The following is a 20557-nucleotide window of genomic DNA, read 5'->3' on the forward strand; positions in this document are numbered from 1 at the left end:
CAATCAAATATGTATCCTTTCACTTTGCCTGACTATATTCCCTTACTGTATCTCAATGAGAGAGATTTATACTGTATGTTTACTATTTCTTTACTAAAGCCTGTTGTAACACATTCAGCATGATGAGAGAATCATTGAGGTTCAAGATGATTGTCATCACGCTGTTAATTCTGACTCCCCACGTGAAGGTGAACATTTGAAATTTACTGCCTTTATCCAAAATGAGTTTTCCTTCCCTTTTATTTAGAATACAAATATTGATAGCAGTTGGCCAATGTTGTCGACCTCCAGGTTATTGCGCTCGAGTTGATATCATTATGAAGTCTGCGTAGGTGATTGATAGCTGGTGTATTTGCACTGTGTTCCTATGAAAGTCAAAGGTCATAAAACGGTCCTCAGGTGTTGTGCACTTAAGATTATCTGAGTACTACAGTAATTATGGGTGCAAAAATATTTTCAGGGTTATACACTGCTCAAAAAAATAAAGGGAACACTTAAACAACACAATGTAACTCCAAGTCAATCACACTTCTGTGAAATCAAACTGTCCACTTAGGAAGCAACACTGATTTACAATACATTTCACATGCTGTTGTGCAAATGGAATAGACAACAGTTGGAAATTATAGGCAATTAGCAAGACACCCCCAATAAAGGAGTGGTTCTGCAGGTGGGGACCACAGACCACTTCTCAGTTCCTTTGCTTCCTGGCTGATGTTTTGTCACTTTTGAATGCTGGCGGTGCTTTCACTTTAGTGGTAGCATGAGACGGAGTCTACAACCCACACAAGTGGCTCAGGTAGTGCAGCTCATCCAGGATGGCACATCAATGCGAGCTGTGGCAAGAAGGTTTGCTGTGTCTTTCAGCGTAGTGTCCAGAGCATGGAGGCGCTACCAGGAGACAGGCTAGTACATCAGGAGATATGGAGGATGCCGTGGAGAACGTTCTGCTGCCTGCAACATCCTCCAGCATGACCGGTTTGGCGGTGGGTTATTCATTATGTGGGGTGGAATCTCTTTGGGGGACTGCACAGCCCTCCATGTGCTCGCCAGAGGTAGCCTGAATGTCATTAGGTACCGAGATGAGATCCTCAGACCCCTCGTGAGACCATATGCTGGTGCGGTTGGCCCTGGGTTCCTCCTAATGCAAGACAATGCTAGACCTCATGTGGCTGGAGTGTGTCAGCAGTTCCTGCAAGAGGAAGGCATTGATGCCACGTTGCGCCACAGACTGTCCAGGAGTTGGCGGATGCTTTAGTCCAGGTCTGGGAGGAGATCCCTCAGGAGACCATCCCCCACCTCATCAGGAGTATGCCCAGGCATTGTAGGGAGGTCATACAGGCACGTGGAGGCCACACACACTACTGAGCCTCATTTTGACTTGTTTTAAGGACATCACATCAAAGTTGGATCAGCCTGTAGTGTGATTTTCCACTTTAATTTTGAGTGTGACTCCAAATCCAGACCTCCATGGGTTGATAAATTTGATTCCCATTAATAATTTTGTGTGATTTTTGTTGTCAGCACATTCAACTATGTAAAGAAAAAAGTATTTAATAAGAATATTTCATTCATTCAGATCTAAGATGTGTTATTTTAGTGTTCCCTTTATTTTTTTGAGCAGTGTATATCACTCTCCCTGTTTCCTTTCATGTTAGGGATCATATTAACACACTTATTACCACTGCATGCAATTACCCGGCTATCTGCGAGGAACATAAAAAAAACACAGCTGTCGAGTTTGCATCCAACCTCTTCATAAACATGATCCACAGGAGTCTAATTAATCAGCTAATTGCACTATCTCTGTCTGAGAGTGAGAGGTGCCATTCATATGTGACAATCTTTCTGCTTTTTAGCCAAGCTGCCAACACTCACTCTGGTAGATCTGAAATAATAATGGATTGCCCTCATCTTTAAAGCGTGGTTTTACATCCTGTTAATGAATGTGTTATCATCACCCTTCACCCTCTCATCCAGCGCCCCTCCCACCACGCGTTACTAATGGTCCCGAATCATTACTCCCTTTTCCCTCCTCCTCCACTCATCTTCTCCACTCACCTTTATCTATCTTTTAGAGGCCATAAGTGACTGATGGAAAGGGAGACTAATTGAAGGGATAGACATTCGGGATGTTTCCCTGGGTATTCAGATGGGAATATGGGGAAAAGATATGGACAGTTTCAATGAGACTGCCTAACACTCACCCTAGCCAACAGCCCCCATCAGGACTCATGGAGTTTAACACTGGTGTGGAGGTGAAGACCGTGATACCATACATTACTAACTCACTATCTCTCCTTTATGTCCTTTGAATCAGGATTCTGCCTGTAAGAGGGTCTATTGTGTGTGTGTGTGGCAGCGGTACTCAAGTACTATTTGAGAAGGTCTGGTCACACAAATGTCCTAAGTGGCAAAGATCCGAATGGATAGTCATTTATCAGCATAGTAACAAGCCTCCACCTCACAACCCATGCAACCTCAAATTGTTCACACCCACTTGTTTAAAAGCACATTTCCTGCAATTCTACACATTTTGCCATTCCTTATGTGTGTTCATATACCAGGAGTCGAAGCTCAACTGAGTTCCCCAAAAAATGACAAAAGTGTCCGCAGTCCAACTGTTGAGCATGGCTGTAATGGTCTTCATGTAAGACTCCATGGACTGTAGAGTAGTGCTTTTAACAGCCATATAATAACTCCAGCCGTGTGGTTGGAATATAGGAGCAGCTAGGACATCAATAGCAGGCATTATAGTTAATGAGTGGTGTATGTCTCTCACTTTAAATGAATCCTGAGACCCTGAGTATCCTACGTAATGCTGCTGTGGTAATCTTGCTCCACACCGTACGAAATGGATACTGTACTGAGTGTACAAAACATTAGGAACACCGTCCTAATATTGAATTGCACCCCATTTTGCCCTCAGAACAGCCTCAATTTGTCAGGGCATGGACTCTACAAGGTGTCAAGCATTCCATAGGGAAGCTGGCCCATGTTTACTCCAATGCTTCCAATAGTTGTGCCATGTTGGCTGAATGTCCTTTGGGTGGTGGATCATTCTTGATACACATAGGAAACTGTTGAGTGTGAAAAACCCAGCCGCATTGCAGTTCTTGACACACTCAAACCGGTGCACCTTGCACCTACTATCATACGCCGTTCAAAGGCACTTAAATGTTTTGTCTTGCCCATTCACTCTCTGAATGGCACACATGCACAATCAATGTCTCAGGGCTTAAAAATATTTTGTTAACCTGTCTCTTTCCCTTCATCTACACTGATTGAAGTGGATTTAACACGTGACAATAACGGATCATAGCTTTCACCTTGATTCACCTGGTCAGTCTGTCATGAAAAGAGGTGTTCCTAAATGTTTTGTACACTCGGTGCATATGACTGTGGGAAATGGATTTAGGTATACGCACACACACACACACAGGTATACAGACGCAGACACACAAAGGTGTACGCACAGACACTATGCAGACACACATGGTATGCTTAAATCCACCAAATGCTATAGATTTCAATCTTTTTATTTTGAACTACAGCAGAATTGTTTCAAGTCACCCACTTGAGCACTGCATTATATTACTATGGGATTAAACATTTATTACATTTTCTTGCAATGTTAACTCAAAAGTCAGAAAGGGTCCAATTTAAATGCTGTTTTGTATTTTCCTCAAACTGGACCGTCCCGAACATGACTAATCTACATCAAACAGCCTCTGTGAGTTGAAGCAGTGACTAGCTTTCAAGTCTTTGAAGATATTTCTGAAAATACTCTCCTAAATCTGTATCTCCTGAGAAGCTGTGCTAGCAGTGGGTTTTCTGTTGACTTTGTGCTTAGCCTGGAGTCTTTAAGTGCAGTGCTGCAGCTGCCTCCCCCAACCTCTCCTTAAGCCCTTCTGTGGCTTCAATTCAGTTCCTGTCTAGCTTGCGGGTGAGGTTAAAATGGCTATTCTTAATCTTTAAGTACCTCTGATATCAGCCAGGGATTTTTAATAAAACTCACTGTGACCTAAAGGCTTTATAAAACACCCACTTTTTCTGTTTTCATATCTGGCCATTCTAGTTTCATTACTTCATTCAAAGTATTATAATGGGGTAAAGTAAGGCCAAACCAAGCCTCCTGATGATCTCTTCTATTGTCTCATTTGTTTGAATGAAATGTAGCCCAGTGGGTGTTTTCATCCGTGTAATTACTTTGTAAAATTGTTATGAGTATGAATTGTTATAAACATAAGACGTGTTATATTATGGTCTGTATCTTTTGCCATGGATGGCATTTTCTGAGGAGGCATTCATGGATGAAGTGCAGTAACAGTACAGCATGTCTGCTTCCTTAGAGAGCTGTAGTTGCTTAACATCTATCCACGTCCTTAGCGAAATCATGAGGAGGACTTGGGCCTCACCAAAGCCCCTCTTCAAATATATTTAACTATGTACCCATGTGCAAAGTAACAAACTGGAGAGGTTGTCAGGGTTTATGTGAATTCCTTTGTGTCCTGTTGGCTTTCAGACCAATGGCTCAATTTCATGGCATCATGTTTTGTTTAACCTGCACTCAATCTGTCTGTTTTACAAATAGATCTAAAGAGTTTGTAATGTGTGACAGTGGGGTGATGTTAAATCACATATATTACTTGGACTTGTAATCAGCTAAGGGGATCCGGAAGAATCAGAAATGGGAGGGGGGGCAGAAACTCAAGGGGAGAAATGTTTGCATAATTTGCCACTAGTCTGTCATTGATTTCAAGATTAAACATTTGAGGGGCATTGACAAGAATAAATAGCAGCTCTTTCCCTGGTAATCACTGGTCATTGGCATTTACACTTAACTGGGTCTCTCTGAAGTGACTGGGACGCGGCTGGGAATAAACGAGACCGCAGAGACCTTTACTGCTCTCTCTCACTGGTTACATCAGGAGTCTATTGAGAAGACTGAGAGGGTAGGAGAGGATGTATGTGAGAGAAATTTACATCTAATCAGAGATTTATGAGGTCCTGAGAGAGGCATTGATTTAACACCAGTAGCAACACCAGGACAGTGTTTTTCCTAGTAAGAACCATTGACTGTAGGGTATACGTGTCTAAGTAAAATAAAGGTTAGATTACTTCTTCTTTTGTATACGGAAGGACATACTATCTGAGAATGACTTTTCACATCAACCAAACTATATAAGTCCAGGTGGTAATGTCCATTATTAGATGACTCCTGGGTTTTACTCCTGTGCTATTTCATACAACCATCTGGACTCTTGGTATGAACCATTCCCTTAGCTGCGATTGGACTTTTGCTCTTCATTTCCAAAGGTTAGCGTATTCAGTAATGTTAGTAACAGTGTTTAGATCCCATCTTTCCACCCACACTGTTGTCAACTTGATTAACAAGGCTGATGAACGTCATGCCTTTTACTAAGAAATAGTAATCCACCTGGTATGAAGTGTATCTTCCTACAGACCTGAATGTACCACCTTATTTTATGATTTCTGTGAGAGAACGATGAGGAATGGCGTCTCTGAATGTGCTCTCATGAGAACTGAGATACAGGGGAGGGGAAGTTGAATAAGGGATGGGATGGGGGAGGGGGAATGGTAAGGAGAAGGAAAGGGGTCAATGGAGGGAAAGATCAAATAAAATATTAGTGGAGTGTTTGTGTGCACTGCACTAAGCTGACTGTCTGGGTCCAGTGGCAGTGAAGTGTGTGAAACAGAGAGAGGGAGAAGTACAAGCTGAATAATGTTTTGGCAAAGAGATGAAAACAAGAACATAACTGAAGACAGTGGTGTCTCCAGTCCTGAGTGTGCAAGGTAAATGATCTGAAGCTTAAGTGCATATAGCCAACCACACAAAATGAAACATATGTCTCATATCAGCTCGCTATTTGCATATAGCAGGACAAGAAATACAAATGAATTATCAGGGTTGTGTGGAGGAAGGAAAAACACATTCTACCCCAATGGATTGTTCTTTCAAATTGAATAAATGTGCTTAATGCAAGCAAACATGCAAATTAGAGTGTAGATAGTTTGTTTGTGTGGGGGGTCTTAGGACTGAGATGTCATTTTGTAGCTCCCCATTAGCTTCCAGTGAACAGTACAGAACAACAGCATTGTGGCATGAGGTGGCAGCTCGGTCTCTGAATGTACAAACACATCCTGCCAGCGCCCCTCTGATCCCTACTCGAGTAAATGGAGAGTGGGCAATTTCCCACCCGTGTGTACGTGTTAGATGTTTTCTTTTTTTTCCAGAGCATAAAAACACAGCACAAATGGAGACCAATCATGCACTGGGAATTTATGGAGTGCTTTTAACATGGCTGGTTTTCAGGCATTTAGAAGGACCAAGTGAGACAGACCAGAGGGTAGGAGGATGAGGGGTGGAGAGAGAGTTGGGAGGTAGTGGTGAAAATCAAATCAAATTTTATTGGTCACATACACATGGTTACCAGATGTTAATGCGAGTGTAACAAAATGCTTATGCTTCTAGTTCCAACAGTGCAGTAATATCTAACAAGTAATCTAACAATTCCCCAACAACTACCTAATACACACAAATCTAAAGGGAAGGAATAAGAATATGTACATATAAATATATGGATGAGCGATGACCGAGTGGCATAGGCAAGATGCAATAGATGGTATAAGATACAGTATATACATATGAGATGAGTAATATAAGATATGTAAACATTATTAAAGTGGCATTATTTAAAGTGACTAGTGATCCATTTATTCAAGTGGCCAATGATTTGAGTCTATGTAGGCAGCAGCCACTCTGAGTTAGTGATTTCTGTTTAGCAGTCTGATGACCTTGAGATAGAAGCTGTTTTTCAGTCTCTCGGTCCCAATTTTGATGAACCTGTATTGACCTTGCCTTCTGGATGGTAGGGGGGTGAACATGCAGTGGCTCGGGTGGTTGTTGTCCTTGATGATCTTTTTGTCCTTCCTGTGACATCAGGTGTTCTAGGTGTCCTGGAGGACTGTCAGTTTGCCCCTGGTGATGCGTTGTGCAGACCGCACCACCCTCTGGAGAGCCTTGCAATTGAGGACGGTGTAGTTGCCGTACCAGGTGATGATACAGCCTGACAGGATGCTCTCATTGTGCAACTGTAAACGTTTGTCAGGGTTTTAGGTGACAAGCCTAAAGAATGGGAGAGGGGAGGATAATTGAGCTGTACATCATATCTACTGTATTTGCAGTGTAAAACTAGCTTCCTGGAAGAGTTGAAGATGCTTTAAACCTAGAATCTGCAGTTGAAACAATAACAAAGCTTCCACCCCACCTTGGTTTTGGTAAAAATTGAAAGATGGTCTTGGAGAAGTGTAACCACTCTCAAATTCATAGACGGAGCTATGGATGCAAGGACTGATTAACCATGGTATAAAAATGATAGTTTCAACCATGTTTGAGGCTATACAGTGTTAGTTATTTACAAACATTGGAGTAAAAAAAGCTTATATTGTAGGTTCTGATGGGGTTCGACAGTTGAACTAAGCTCATGAGGCATGTACAAGTTATATTCTTGAAGAATCAATGGGTATACACTATATAATTAATTTATAAGTAAAAAAAATGGATGTAGCAACTAAGGATTCTAGCTTGAAATGAAACAAATAACAGCTGCAGAGTGAGCAGGAGAACAGAGAGACGAGAGGGGGTGGGAGGATGGGATAGTGGAACTCAATTTGAGGTCAGTGCTGTAGTGCTAACAAGGTTGTCATGGAAGGTAAATCAATGGTATACTAGAGCCTATTGCAAGTCTGTCTGTGTCTGGGACATTTGTGTTCCAAGGGAAGTTTGTCTGTGTTGCTAGTACCAATACTTTTTTACAGAGCAATATAATGTGTTTCTCTATACAAGGCTCTAAAGTTTTTGGTATTTGATGTTGTCACTGCCATAGTTAATTTTGTGCGGCACTGTTGACATTAGTTATTTAATTCAAACACTCTGACTCTCTCTCTCGCTCCCTCCCCCCTTCTCTCTTTCTCTCTCCCTCTCATCTCTATTGCACTGCTCTATCCTGCCCCGCCTGTCTTCTGTTCATCTTGTCTTTTCCTCCCCTCCTCTTCCCCCTTTCACTCTGTAATTTTAAAGGTGCAATTCCACACACACACCAGCGCTGGCAAGATTTCTTCCCATCCATTACTGACCAAAGTGTTCTCCCCTCACAACGCAACTTTGCAGATTAGATAATGCATGAACTACCTCAAGACAAGTTCTTTCAACACTCATCATCCCTTTAGGAAAAGGAACAGATGCTAATGCTTAGTGGAAGGAGATGGATGAAATGAGACCAAAGGTATTCTCAGCATGAAAGTGTAGGTCTTAATTCAAACAAAAACAAAAATGTGTAGCATGTTACAACAAGAAGAAGAAGATTGGGCAGCTGTACCACCAGAGACTCTGGGTTCGTGCCCAGGCTCTGTCGTAACCGGCAGAGACTCCGGGATGTCCGTGGGGCGACGCACAATTGGCCTAGCATCGTCCAGGTTAGGGAGGGGTTGGCCGGTAGGGATATCCTTGTCTCATCGCGCACCAGCGACTCCTGTTGCGGGCCGGGCGCAGTGTGCGCTAACCAAGGTTGCCAGGTGCGCGGTGTTTCCTCCGACACATTGATGCGGCCTGCTTCCGGGTTGGATGTGCGCTGTGTTAAGAAGCAGTGCGGCTTGTTTGGGTTGTGTATCGGAGGACGCATGACTTTCAACCTTTGTCTCTCCCGAGCCCGTACGAGAGTTGTAGCGATGAGACAAGACAGTAGCTACTAAAAACAATTGGATACCACGAAATTGGGGTGAAAACGGGGTAAAATTCAAACAAAAAAAGAAGAAGAAGATTGGGCAGGGGAAAAAAACTGCCTGACAGCACTTCAAGTTGCCAGAAGCACCGGCTCCTCTGTGAAATAGAATACAATCATTTTGGAGAAAACTACCAGACTGCATCCTCAATTAACTTGCATGAATGCATCGATGTACTTGAGATTCTGCAATTAATCATCTCGGATCAGAGGTGATGTCACTGTGACATGGTGCCAGAACTTCTGAGGCTGCATCAAAGGCCATCATCCAATAAAACGACGGCTTCATAAAGACATAAAATTCATCCCTCAAACTTCTTCATTGATTGCCATCTTTCTTCACTCTCTCCCTCTCCCCATCTCTCCCTCTCCCAATTTCTCTGTCTCTCTCAACCTCATGATGTCTCCTCACACTATGGAGCTTCAAACACTGCATATCCTTCACAGGAACCTCCTGGAGGCAGGCACTGTAATAGCCTCATTTCCACCATTTCGGCATTGTACAGTCATTGTGATGGGTACTTTGGTGGTAATTTACGCTGGGCTGTGGCCCCTGAAGGAATCACATTTCACAGTGATGAAGGCTGTCTCCGGGATGACTATGTGCCTTGCTGAGCCACAGAATGGTCTACCCCCCCCCCTCTTGCATTTTAGCAGGGATAATTGGCAGTAGCCAAGGCTTTTCCACTGGCCTTGAAAACAAAGTAGAGCAGAGGGTTATACCTACAGTACTATATGTAGCGTTAGTGTGTAACTCTGGAGGACATTCTCAGCACAACTGTCTCATTCCATCAGATGGAGATATTAAGAATGGATTGTGGTCATGGATCATACCCTGCAGACAGGCATCCTAGCTAAGTGAGCCTGCTGGTATTATAGTTCCTCTGTGTGTGGAGCTGGTCTCTAATAATGACATCCATGGAGAATGGTAGCAAATGGCCACATCATTGATTGTAAGTTGAGTGTTTGGCTCAGTAACAGGGAGGCAGAAGCAGGTGTGTATTCTGTAAACCACGTTAAGATGCCATTTTCATAATTATTCTCAGGTTGGGTGCAGTTACATGTAATGTTGTGTGGAGCCGGAGCGGGCAGAGGGCCCTCTTAGTGCTCTTCAAAAGGCCCTCGTCACTCATGATTAGGGGAGACATTTGAAGACGCGCTGAGAAGAAGAAACAGCACCACAAGCTCCTCACGGGGGACGGCCTCAGAGAGAGAGAGAGAGAAAGCGAAAGAGAGAGCGAGAGAAAGAGCGAGAGAGAGAAAGAGAGCGAGATATATATATATATATATATATGAAAAGGACCACTTCTTGTTTGTTATGTACAATGACAAATGTCTGTTGCACTATTGAGTGTTAGAAAATAATTTGGCTAAATAATGCTCATGGCAAGAGACAGCAGATCTCTCTGGACCTTAACAGTTTTTCTCTTTAAAAACAGGGTTTATTCCCACATAAACTACTTAACATTACTCAAGCTACAAATTACGGACACACACAGAGAGCACTGTCCTCACCGTTAAGGTCATTGTAGATGCAGTAAATTGGAGGGAGGTATGAGGGAGGTTTGAACAATGTGAAATTTAGGACATGAGAAAAATGTCTGACTTTGTCAATTACTAATCTGGGTAAATTATGCGCTAGAGATTAATAAAATATGACACCTGCTTGATTACCCTGTCATTCAGTCTATCACTCAAATATCTATTCCTTAACCATGAGGAAATATACTTGAATCAAAAGATTTGTTTTAAACATACCACACATGCGAATTGCTATTCCTTAGTCTAGAATTGACTCCACAATTGTTTGGTCATGTATCACATTCATTACCTCTCATGAGCAGTCTCTCTCCATCACTCTGTTCTCACTCACACACTCTTGCCACTCCTCTTCTCTCCCTCTTTCTCCTTCTCCCTCTCCATCCGATGCCCCCCCCCCCATCAGTGATGTAAAAATACTATTTAAGTAATTTTTTAGGGTGTCTGTATTGAACTTTACTATTTATATTTTTGCCAACTTTTACTTCACCACATTCCTAAAGAAAATAATGTACATTTTCCCTGACACCCAAAAGTACTTGTTACATTTTGACAGGAAAATGGTCCAATACACATACTTATCAAGAGAACAGCCCTGGTCATCTACTGCCTCTTATCTGGCGAACTCACTAAACACAAATGCTTCATTTGTAAATTATGTCTGAGTGTTGGAGTGTGCCCCTGGCTATCCGGCCATAAATAAAATAAATACAATTGTGCTGTCTGGTTTGCTTAATATAATGAATTTAAAATGATTTATAAGTTGTACTTTTGATACTTACCCTGTAAATACATTTGAGCAATTCCATTTACTTATGATACTTAAGTATATTTAGAGTAGACCAAATACTTTTACTCAAGTAGTATTTTACTGGGTGACTTTCACTTGTACTTGAATCATTTTCTATTAGGGTATCTTTACTTTTACTCAAGTATGACAATTGAGTACTTTTTCCACCACTGCCCCATAGCTCTCTCTTCGACCCCCTTGCCATCTCTTTCTTCATCTCTCTCTGGCTTGATTCAGTGAGGTTATCATTTACCAACTATATGAGTTCTACTAGCTGCTCATCTCTGGTCTCCTGAGGATGTGCTTGTGCTGAAGGGAGTGATAATGACCACACCACACTACACTACCTTTTCCCGGAGCGCCACAGGATTTACCGTCCTCCTCTCCTCCCTTGGCTGTCACTATCGCCCTCTCTCCCCTCAGCCAGGTGATGTATAAATAAAGCCATGGATCAGCACCGACCAATGGGAGAAATGTATCATTAAGTCTCCTCACCCCCCGTAACCTCTTTGACCTTTAGAAGATCAGTTCAGCGTACTTCTCTACACCCAAGCTCCACTCTGTTCCCTACTGAGGACATGGTCTATACTGTGTATCTAGTACTGTGAACAGCCTTCTGAGGACATGGTCTATACTGTGTATCTAGTACTGTGAACAGCCTTCTGAGGACAAGGGTCTATACTGTGTATCTAGTACTGTGAACAGCCCTTTGAGGACATGGGTCTATACTACTGTATGTATCTACTACTGTAAACAGCCCTCTGAAGACATGGGTCTATACTGTGTATCTAGTACTGTGAACAGCCCTCTGAGGTATGTGTGAATTGAATGTGAGGCTGGACTGTCTGAGGACATGGTCTATACTGTGTATCTACTACTGTGAACCGCCCTCTGAGGACATGGGTCTATACTACTGTATGTAGCTACTACTGTGTTTCCCTCTCTGAGGACATGAGTCTATACAGATGAATGATCTTAATTTGAGCCAGTTTGCTACAGCAGCAAAATAATTATGCAACAACAGGTAATGTGAATTATCATATGAATTATAATTCATGGGCATTTTTGTCTGGGTTGATACATTTTTTGTAAGGGAAAATTACAAACTTCAGAAGCCTTTTTAAAACCTCAAATACACTACACATTTAACATTTCCTGCATATACTCTGTAGCTAATACTGTGAACAGATTAGGAGCCCTAAATTAGCCTTTCCACACTGCTTTCACCCAGTGTGATGGAATGGAGTCATTAAACAGATTGTGACAGTGCTTTGGGGACTCGTGTGCTGCACGACTTCAACTGGGAATGGAAAAGACGGTAAGCCTTGAGTGAGCAAGATCACTGATTTACTCTTGTGGGTATTAGGAGGACTGATGGCATTCAACTTCAACACTTTTTTGGGAGTGTACAATTGGATAGATGGTCTTTAATACTGTCTGTGTACAGCATTGCGAGGCTGAATAAGCATTAAAGCCCTCTGACTCCTCTGTGAGAGTCTAATTCCATATTCCATATCTGCAGCAGGCATACAGTGCCTTGCGAAAGTATTCGGCCCCCTTGAACTTTGTGACCTTTTGCCACATTTCAGGCTTCAAACATAAAGATATAAAACTGTATTTTTTTGTGAAGAATCAACAACAAGTGGGACACATTCCTGAAGTGGAACGACATTTATTGGATATTTCAAACTTTTTTAACAAATCAAAAACTGAAAAATTGGGCGTGCAAAATTATTCAGCCCCCTTAAGTTAATACTTTGTAGCGCCACCTTTTGCTGCGATTACAGCTGTAAGTCGCTTGGGGTATGTCTATCAGTTTTGCACATCGAGAGACTGAATTTTTTTCCCATTCCTCCTTGTAAAACAGCTCGAGCTCAGTGAGGTTGGATGGAGAGCATTTGTGAACAGCAGTTTTCAGTTCTTTCCACAGATTCTCGATTGGATTCAGGTCTGGACTTTGACTTGGCCATTCTAACACCTGGATATGTTTATTTTTGAACTATTCCATTGTAGATTTTGCTTTATGTTTTGGATCATTGTCTTTTTGGAAGACAAATCTCCGTCCCAGTCTCAGGTCTTTTGCAGACTCCATCAGGTTTTCTTCCAGAATGGTCCTGTATTTGGCTCCATCCATCTTCCCATCAATTTTAACCATCTTCCCTGTCCCTGCTGAAGAAAAGCAGGCCCAAACCATGATGCTGCCACCACCATGTTTGACAGTGGGGATGGTGTGTTCAGGGTGATGAGCTGTGTTGCTTTTACAGCAAACATAACGTTTTGCATTGTTGCCAAAAAGTTCAATTTTGGTTTCATCTGACCAGAGCACCTTCTTCCACATGTTTGGTGTGTCTCCCAGGTGGCTTGTGGCAAACTTTAAACAACACTTTTTATGGATATCTTTAAGAAATGACTTTCTTCTTGCCACTCTTCCATAAAGGCCAGATTTGTGCAATATACGACTGATTGTTGTCCTATGGACAGAGTGTCCCAACTCAGCTGTAGATCTCTGCAGTTCATCCAGAGTGATCATGGGCCTCTTGGCTGCATCTCTGATCAGTCTTCTCCTTGTATGAACTGAAAGTTTAGAGGGACGGCCAGGTCTTGGTAGATTTGCAGTGGTCTGATACTCCTTCCATTTCAATATTATCGCTTGCACAGTGCTCCTTGGGATGTTTAAAGCTTGGGAAATCTTTTTGTATCCAAATCCGGCTTTAAACTTCTTCACAACGGTACCTCGGACCTGCCTGGTGTGTTCCTTGTTCTTCATGATGGTCTCTGCGCTTTTAACAGATCTCTGAGACTATCACAGTGCAGGTGCATTTATACGGAGACTTGATTACACACAGGTGGATTGTATTTATCATCATTAGTCATTTAGGTCAACATTGGATCATTCAGAGATCCTCACTGAACTTCTGGAGAGAGTTTGCTGCACTGAAAGTAAAGGGGCTGAATAATTTTGCACACCCAATTTTTCAGTTTTTGATTTGTTAAAAAAGTTTGAAATATCCAATAAATGTTGTTCCACTTCATGATTGTGTCCCACTTGTTGTTGATTCTTCACAAAAAAATACAGTTTTATATCTTTATGTTTGAAGCCTGAAATGTGGCAAAAGGTCGCAAAGTTCAAGGGGGCCGAATACTTTCGCAAGGCACTGTATATCTCTTCCATAGAATTATCATAAAATCTATATTCTGTCAGCTCCCTGGTGCCATAATTTGGTTCTGAAGTATATTCACAAATAAGGTGCATGTAGATTTGAAGATGTAATGTGTTTTTTTTACTGGGGAAAAATAATAATTCAGTCACTACTACACAGCAGTCATTAAAAAATAGATGTGATTTCAGTGAAAGCCCCACGAGCCAATTAGCAACGGTAGTTTGAACGGGAGAGTGGGTCGATTGCTCACAGAGAAATGTGTGGGAGGGGTTGGGGACATTCATATACAGAGAGAAGTGTAATTTCCAGAAAATAAAATTGTTCCAACCTTGATTCATTGTCAATAGTTACTTGTCTGCACCTGTGATTCAATATGGAATCTTTCTTTCTCTCTAAATTATTAGGCTACACAGGAATACACTGGCATCTCTTTCTTTCTCTCTAAATCATTAGGCTACACAAGAAGACACTGGCATCTCTTTCTTTCTCTCTAAATCATTAGGCTACACAGGAAGACACTGGCATCTCTTTCTTTCTCTCTAAATCATTAGGCTACACAAGAAGACACTGGCATCTCTTTCTTTCTCTCTAAATCATTAGGCTACACAAGAAGACACTGGCATCTCATTCTTTCTCTCTAAATCATTAGGCTACACAAGAAGACACTGGCATCTCTTTATTTCTCTCTAAATCATTAGGCTACACAAATGACTGTAAGTCGCTTTGGATAAAAGCGTCTGCTAAATGGCATATATTATTATTATATTAAGAAGACACTGGCATCTCTTTATTTCTCTCTAAATCATTAGGCTACACAAGAAGACACTGGCATCTCTTTATTTCTCTCTAAATCATTAGGCTACACAAGAAGACACTGGCATCTCTTTCTTTCTCTCTAAATCATTAGGCTACACAAGAAGACACTGGCATCTCATTCTTTCTCTCTAAATCATTAGGCTACACAAGAAGACACTGGCATCTCTTTATTTCTCTCTAAATCATTAGGCTACACAAGAAGACACTGGCATCTCTTTATTTCTCTCTAAATCATTAGGCTACACAAGAAGACACTGGCATCTCTTTATTTCTCTCTAAATCATTAGGCTACACAAGAAGACACTGGCATCTCATTCTTTCTCTCTAAATCATTAGGCTACACAGTGAGAAAAAATGATTACTCTTATTAATGAAAGTAAATCAGAGGGAATGATTTGCACGGAATCAAATGGGTCTACTGATGCCACTGCAGAGAGCAGTCAAAGCCGAATAGTAATGTTATCATACTGAGCACTGAACACAGCACGGAAGCACATATATTAGATCATACATAATGAGAAAAGCTTAGTAGTCTGTAAAGTACAGGGGGTGGATGAGAGGGATGGGAGTTTTGCATTACTTGTAGGTGTGGCAAGTCAAGTCCGTTCCTTCGCGCACAATGAACTGTAGGCCACAGCTGGCTGTTACGTCTAGTCTATGAGACCAGGCGGAGCTACAGGACGAACAAAAAAAGTGGCAGTTTACTGTAGTGGTCTTACCTACTGTTTTAAAACCGCCACCTGATCTGCTATGGCAGCGATCACGGGACTCTCAAATCCAGTTCGGAAAGAAGGTAAGCACAGCGCAAACAGAGGATGCCTTGGATAACAGCCAATATAACCAGACGTGTTCATTCCAAACTACTATAGCGATAGTAAATGCAACTTATTATTTTTAGCAATTCCGTTTTCTGTCAATTTACAGGAATAAGATGTGTTGATATGTGGACCCGCACTGGCGGCGCGCTCTGTGGTCGTGTTTGAAGTAACCTACCTTTAACAGTTACTGGTTAGAGCTCGTGCAGACGTGTCGAACCAAGCACGGTTGTAGAACCGAGGTGAGGTATTTTATTAACTACATAATTATTAAATGCTTAATACAGTAGTAACCCTGCCAACGCTGTATATATGTCTGTAGTAGCCTATATGACTGAATAGACAAGGCTATTAGGCAACCAAACTGGGTTCATGTATGCTCGGGTCTGTTAGGGGTTGCAAACTTTATTTGCTTCAGTTTTGCGTAGCCTTTATGGCGCCGGGTTGTTAGGCCATGTGTCTATTAAACCAGATAAAGTCAACATGCGGACAACTTCGTTTATTGAGGTTTCCATTTTTTGTGGTTTTAATTCCAATCAGCGGGTAATGTGAGCTAACCTAACCATGTCAATCAGTTAGGCTCTTAAAATGAATACATTTTAACAGTAACTAGTAGGCAACTAGAAGCCTAGCATAAAACATTTTAACAAATGATTGCGAAAGAAATCCACTTAAATTTGGGTATAAAATTTGACTAATTACAGATACAATGTTGACGTCAATTTAAAACATTGTAATACATTGTTCATTTATAGTGTATTTATTTTCTTATCCTCATTCATCCATCTCCAATGTGTCTACGCTCTTTCTTTCACTCTCTTCCCCGCTCTCTCTCTCTCTCGTCTCCGGTCTCCCCTCCCGTTTTTATTCTCTCGGCGGCTTTTGGTGTGTTGCGTTTTCGCCCTGTTTTCATGTTGTTTTTCAGCAAATGAGTGAAAACGTGCCCATATGTTCGTTCCTCTTATGCTCCAACGCGTTTCACGCACGACTAGAATTTTGACAGCTAGTCCAATTATTTAGCCTGCCCAGTACCCACTTGTAAGCTACAATTTTAAACAGGCCCACTCTTCCCAACTGCACAGCGTGAAGTATTCGTGCATTATTTGTTACCCCATTATTAACGCGCCTTGCAGCTGTTCGTCATCAACGATTCACGTTCTGAATAAATAATCATTCCAGAACTAACAGTCAACTGCGACTGTGCCCTGTGTGTTCAACACATCCTGTTATCCATGTCAAAGATGTTTAGAATAGATTTTCTATAACTATTCACACGTTGTCAAATTTGTTATATTTTTTACATAAAGTATTCTAGAAATTCTAAAAGGAGGGCATGGCTGCTCAAGAGCAATTGACATGCTTCAAATTTGATGACAGCAAATTTGATATGGAACCATTGGAATAGGATATGGGCGTCAGATGGAATGGTTTAGATTTGTTCTTGAATATTAAATATGACTGGGAATTGCTAGATGGTTATACTACTTACCCAGCTTAACCACTATTCATGGCTCTGAAGATGACCCTAAGGTCAGTGGGGTGTTCATCTACCAAGGCTTTGTAATGGGTTGAATTTAAAGCCTTAATGAAATTAACCTTGAACATATTGCGAGAATCTATTTTCAGTATGTTTTACCTACGTTTAATATCTGTTTTAGTTCATAAGATATGATATTCCAAAAGTGAATGTGTGTTTAATAATTCTATCAAGAACTTTCAGCTAAAATGCATTAGGAAGCTCCCAAGAAGTATATGTGAGCTCTGAAAATGTTGTTTCTTTAAGGCCATTTCAGACATAACATTTTCTGGCCAGTGCAGAAATAGCCTCTGTTTTATTCTAGGGATGTATACCTTTCCAATCAATTTGTTTTGTGTCTTTGTTTTACAGCATCGTGATTTGTATTCTATTGCTAATTTAATTAAATGACTTGGCATGCATGCCTACACCTAAGGGGTAATCAATTGAGGGGCTATGCGTTCTATGGAAAATAATGAAGGATGTGGAAAGTGGAACTGACCTTCTGTGGCGTTGGATTCTTTTCCAGAGAACATATAGCATTACAAAGCCTTGGTAGATGAAAGTGGTATGACAAAAAATTGTGCAAATGTACTGTGCGTTATAGGGAAATAATGCACGCTCTAGAATGCCCTTCAAGCCAATCAGAAACAAGTATTCAACAATTCCATGGTATAATTAAGCAATAAGTCATGAGGGTGTGTGGTATATGGCCAATATACCATGGCTAAGGGCTGTTCTTACGCATGACGCAATGCGGAGTTACAATATACCACAAACCCCTGAGGTGCCTTATTACTATTAGAAACTGGTTACCAACGTTATTAGAACAGTAAAAATACATTTTTTGTCATACCACTTTCAGCCAATCAGCATCCAGGAGCCAAACTATCTGGTTTATAACATTATGTTAACACCAGTTGGAGAATTTTTCATTTTTCAAACACCTAAACCAGCTTTTTCCTGCAATCTAGAGTCATAATCATTATGCTTAATTCTATTTTAAATAAATTGTCCTGCATATTCTAAGCATACCTCTTAAACTGTATCTTCCTGAATGGGGGTTATTTTTTTAAAGAAACAAAATATGCTTCTCTGCATCTCTGCACAAATCTGGGTAAAAGATTGAAAGGAATGTGATCCGAGGGCCACGTGCCACTGTGTCCCCTATGGGCATGACTCCTCTGACTATTACCATGTCAGGGGCATGAAGCATCTGACTCTAACCATGTCAGCCTGCCAGGTTTGGCTTTGGACATTGTTCAGTTCACCAACAGCCGTAACCTCATAATACATTTTTCATATTTACTTTCCATTAATGCTGTTAACTACAAATCTCTGCATACATTTTTTGTGATTCTAAACTTAACCTATATGGTTCACAGAGAGAACATTTGTTCCATTCAAGGTTTAAAACATTCTCTCTCTCCCACCTCCTTATCCCATCATCATTCAACCTATCGCTGGTTCTATTTCCCTAACATAAATTAAAGGGTTTGCTTGTATCCCTCATCTGCCTGAACTTGTCAATTTGAGTTCATTGGGGTGGAAACGAGGCAGCGAGGGAGAAAGATTGAGAGAATATTAGGGCTGTAGGTGTTGGCAATGACAGTGATTTGATTAAGAATACAGAGGTGCTGCTCTAGCTTACTGCTCATGCTCAGCCACCACAGCCCATTATCAGCCGCACTCAGCAGAGTACTGTGCGTTGGCGGAGGAGAGGATCACGTATTGAGTTGTCCTTTTCACTTTCAAATTGCCCTCAAATGAATGTCAGAAGTGGTTTACGACACAATCGCTGTGAAGAGCAAATACGTTTATACCATTTCATTCTGTCAATTTGTATTCTGTGTGCGGAGGAAGTGTAGACTAAAACAGGACAGAACCTAACCTGAGGCTTTAATTAAAGATACTAAACGCAGGAAGCGGCAGGACCTCCCACGGTACCGTGCTTATTTACTCAAGGGAACACCAGGATTGTTTATTGTAAAAGAAGCTCCCATAGTGGGTTTGAAACAAGTGCCAATTCTAGAGCAGTAAATCACTCTCAGGTATCAACCATCTTCCTGAACAAACAAAAACATCCCTTCTGAACGCTCATTAGTCTTCTCTGCAGTGCATTTGTAGCTGACCATTACATCCCATGCCCTGGGACAATATCAAGGGGGCGTGCGGTATATTTGAGGAGGCCAAAGATGTTGAGCAAAGCCCCTGGAGACCCGCTACACAGAACCTGACTCCCTCTGCCCCTCAGTCCAAACTAAAGCCAATCTACCATGATGTGACTGTGACTAGGGTTGCAAAATTCTGGAAACTTTCAATAAATTCCCTAGTTTTCCAGAAATCCATGTTAGAGGATTTTGGATTTCCTGCTTATTCTTTCCTGATTTCGGGAATCCTCCGACCAGGATTTCGGGAAAATCAGGGAATTTATTGAAAGTTCCAGGACTTTTGTAACCCTAAATTAGTCAGTGTGTCACGCACTACTGTCAATGGCAAATGTATGGAGCGGGTTGAATCATGGTCTGTTGGCCTTTTATGGAGAAGCAAATGTATGTTGCAGTATGTATATTTGAAATATGTAACACCCAGGGGGGCTTTACTGTCAGTATTCATCAGTAATGATGTACAGAACCTGTCACGTTCTGACCATAGTTCTTTTGTGTTTTCCTTATTTTAGTGTTGGTCAGGATGTGAGCTGGGTGGGCATTCTATGTTTTGTGTGTCTAGGTTGTTTTTCTGTGTTCAGCCTCGTATGGTTCTCAATCAGAGGCAGGTGTCGTTAGTTGTCTCTGATTGAGAATCATACTTAGGTAGCCTGGGTTTCACTGTGTTTTTGTGGGTGATTGTTTCCGTGTCTGTGTTTTACACCACACGGTACTGTTTTCGGTTTTGGTTATTCACGTTACGTTTATTGTATTTGTATGGAGTTTTCAGTTTATGTGTTTAAATAAATACTATGGACACTTACCACACTGCGCTTTGGTCCTCTCCTTCAATGGAAGAAAACCATTACAGCATCAGTTAAAAGTTTGCACACACGTACTTATTCCAGGGTTTTTCTTTATTATTATTTTCCACATTGTAGAATAATAGCGAAGACATCAAAACTATGA

General features: G+C 41.4%; 1 protein-coding gene across 2 annotated transcripts in view; it reads left to right on the forward strand.

Moving 5' to 3' along the window:
* The first annotated feature begins 15746 nt into the window (after positions 1-15746).
* Positions 15747-20557, forward strand: part of LOC124006239 (G protein-activated inward rectifier potassium channel 4-like) — a 31354-nt gene continuing 26543 nt past the window's right edge. The window contains exons 1-2 of one of the 2 annotated variants that reach the window (XM_046316126.1): positions 15747-15903; positions 16035-16167. The gene's annotated coding sequence lies outside the window, so the exon portion shown is untranslated. The remainder of the gene's footprint in view (positions 15904-16034; positions 16168-20557) is intronic. The other variant, XM_046316128.1, reaches the window with a different exon arrangement.

This window comes from Oncorhynchus gorbuscha, linkage group LG19 (assembly GCF_021184085.1).
Source record: "Oncorhynchus gorbuscha isolate QuinsamMale2020 ecotype Even-year linkage group LG19, OgorEven_v1.0, whole genome shotgun sequence".
NCBI lineage: Eukaryota > Metazoa > Chordata > Actinopteri > Salmoniformes > Salmonidae > Oncorhynchus > Oncorhynchus gorbuscha.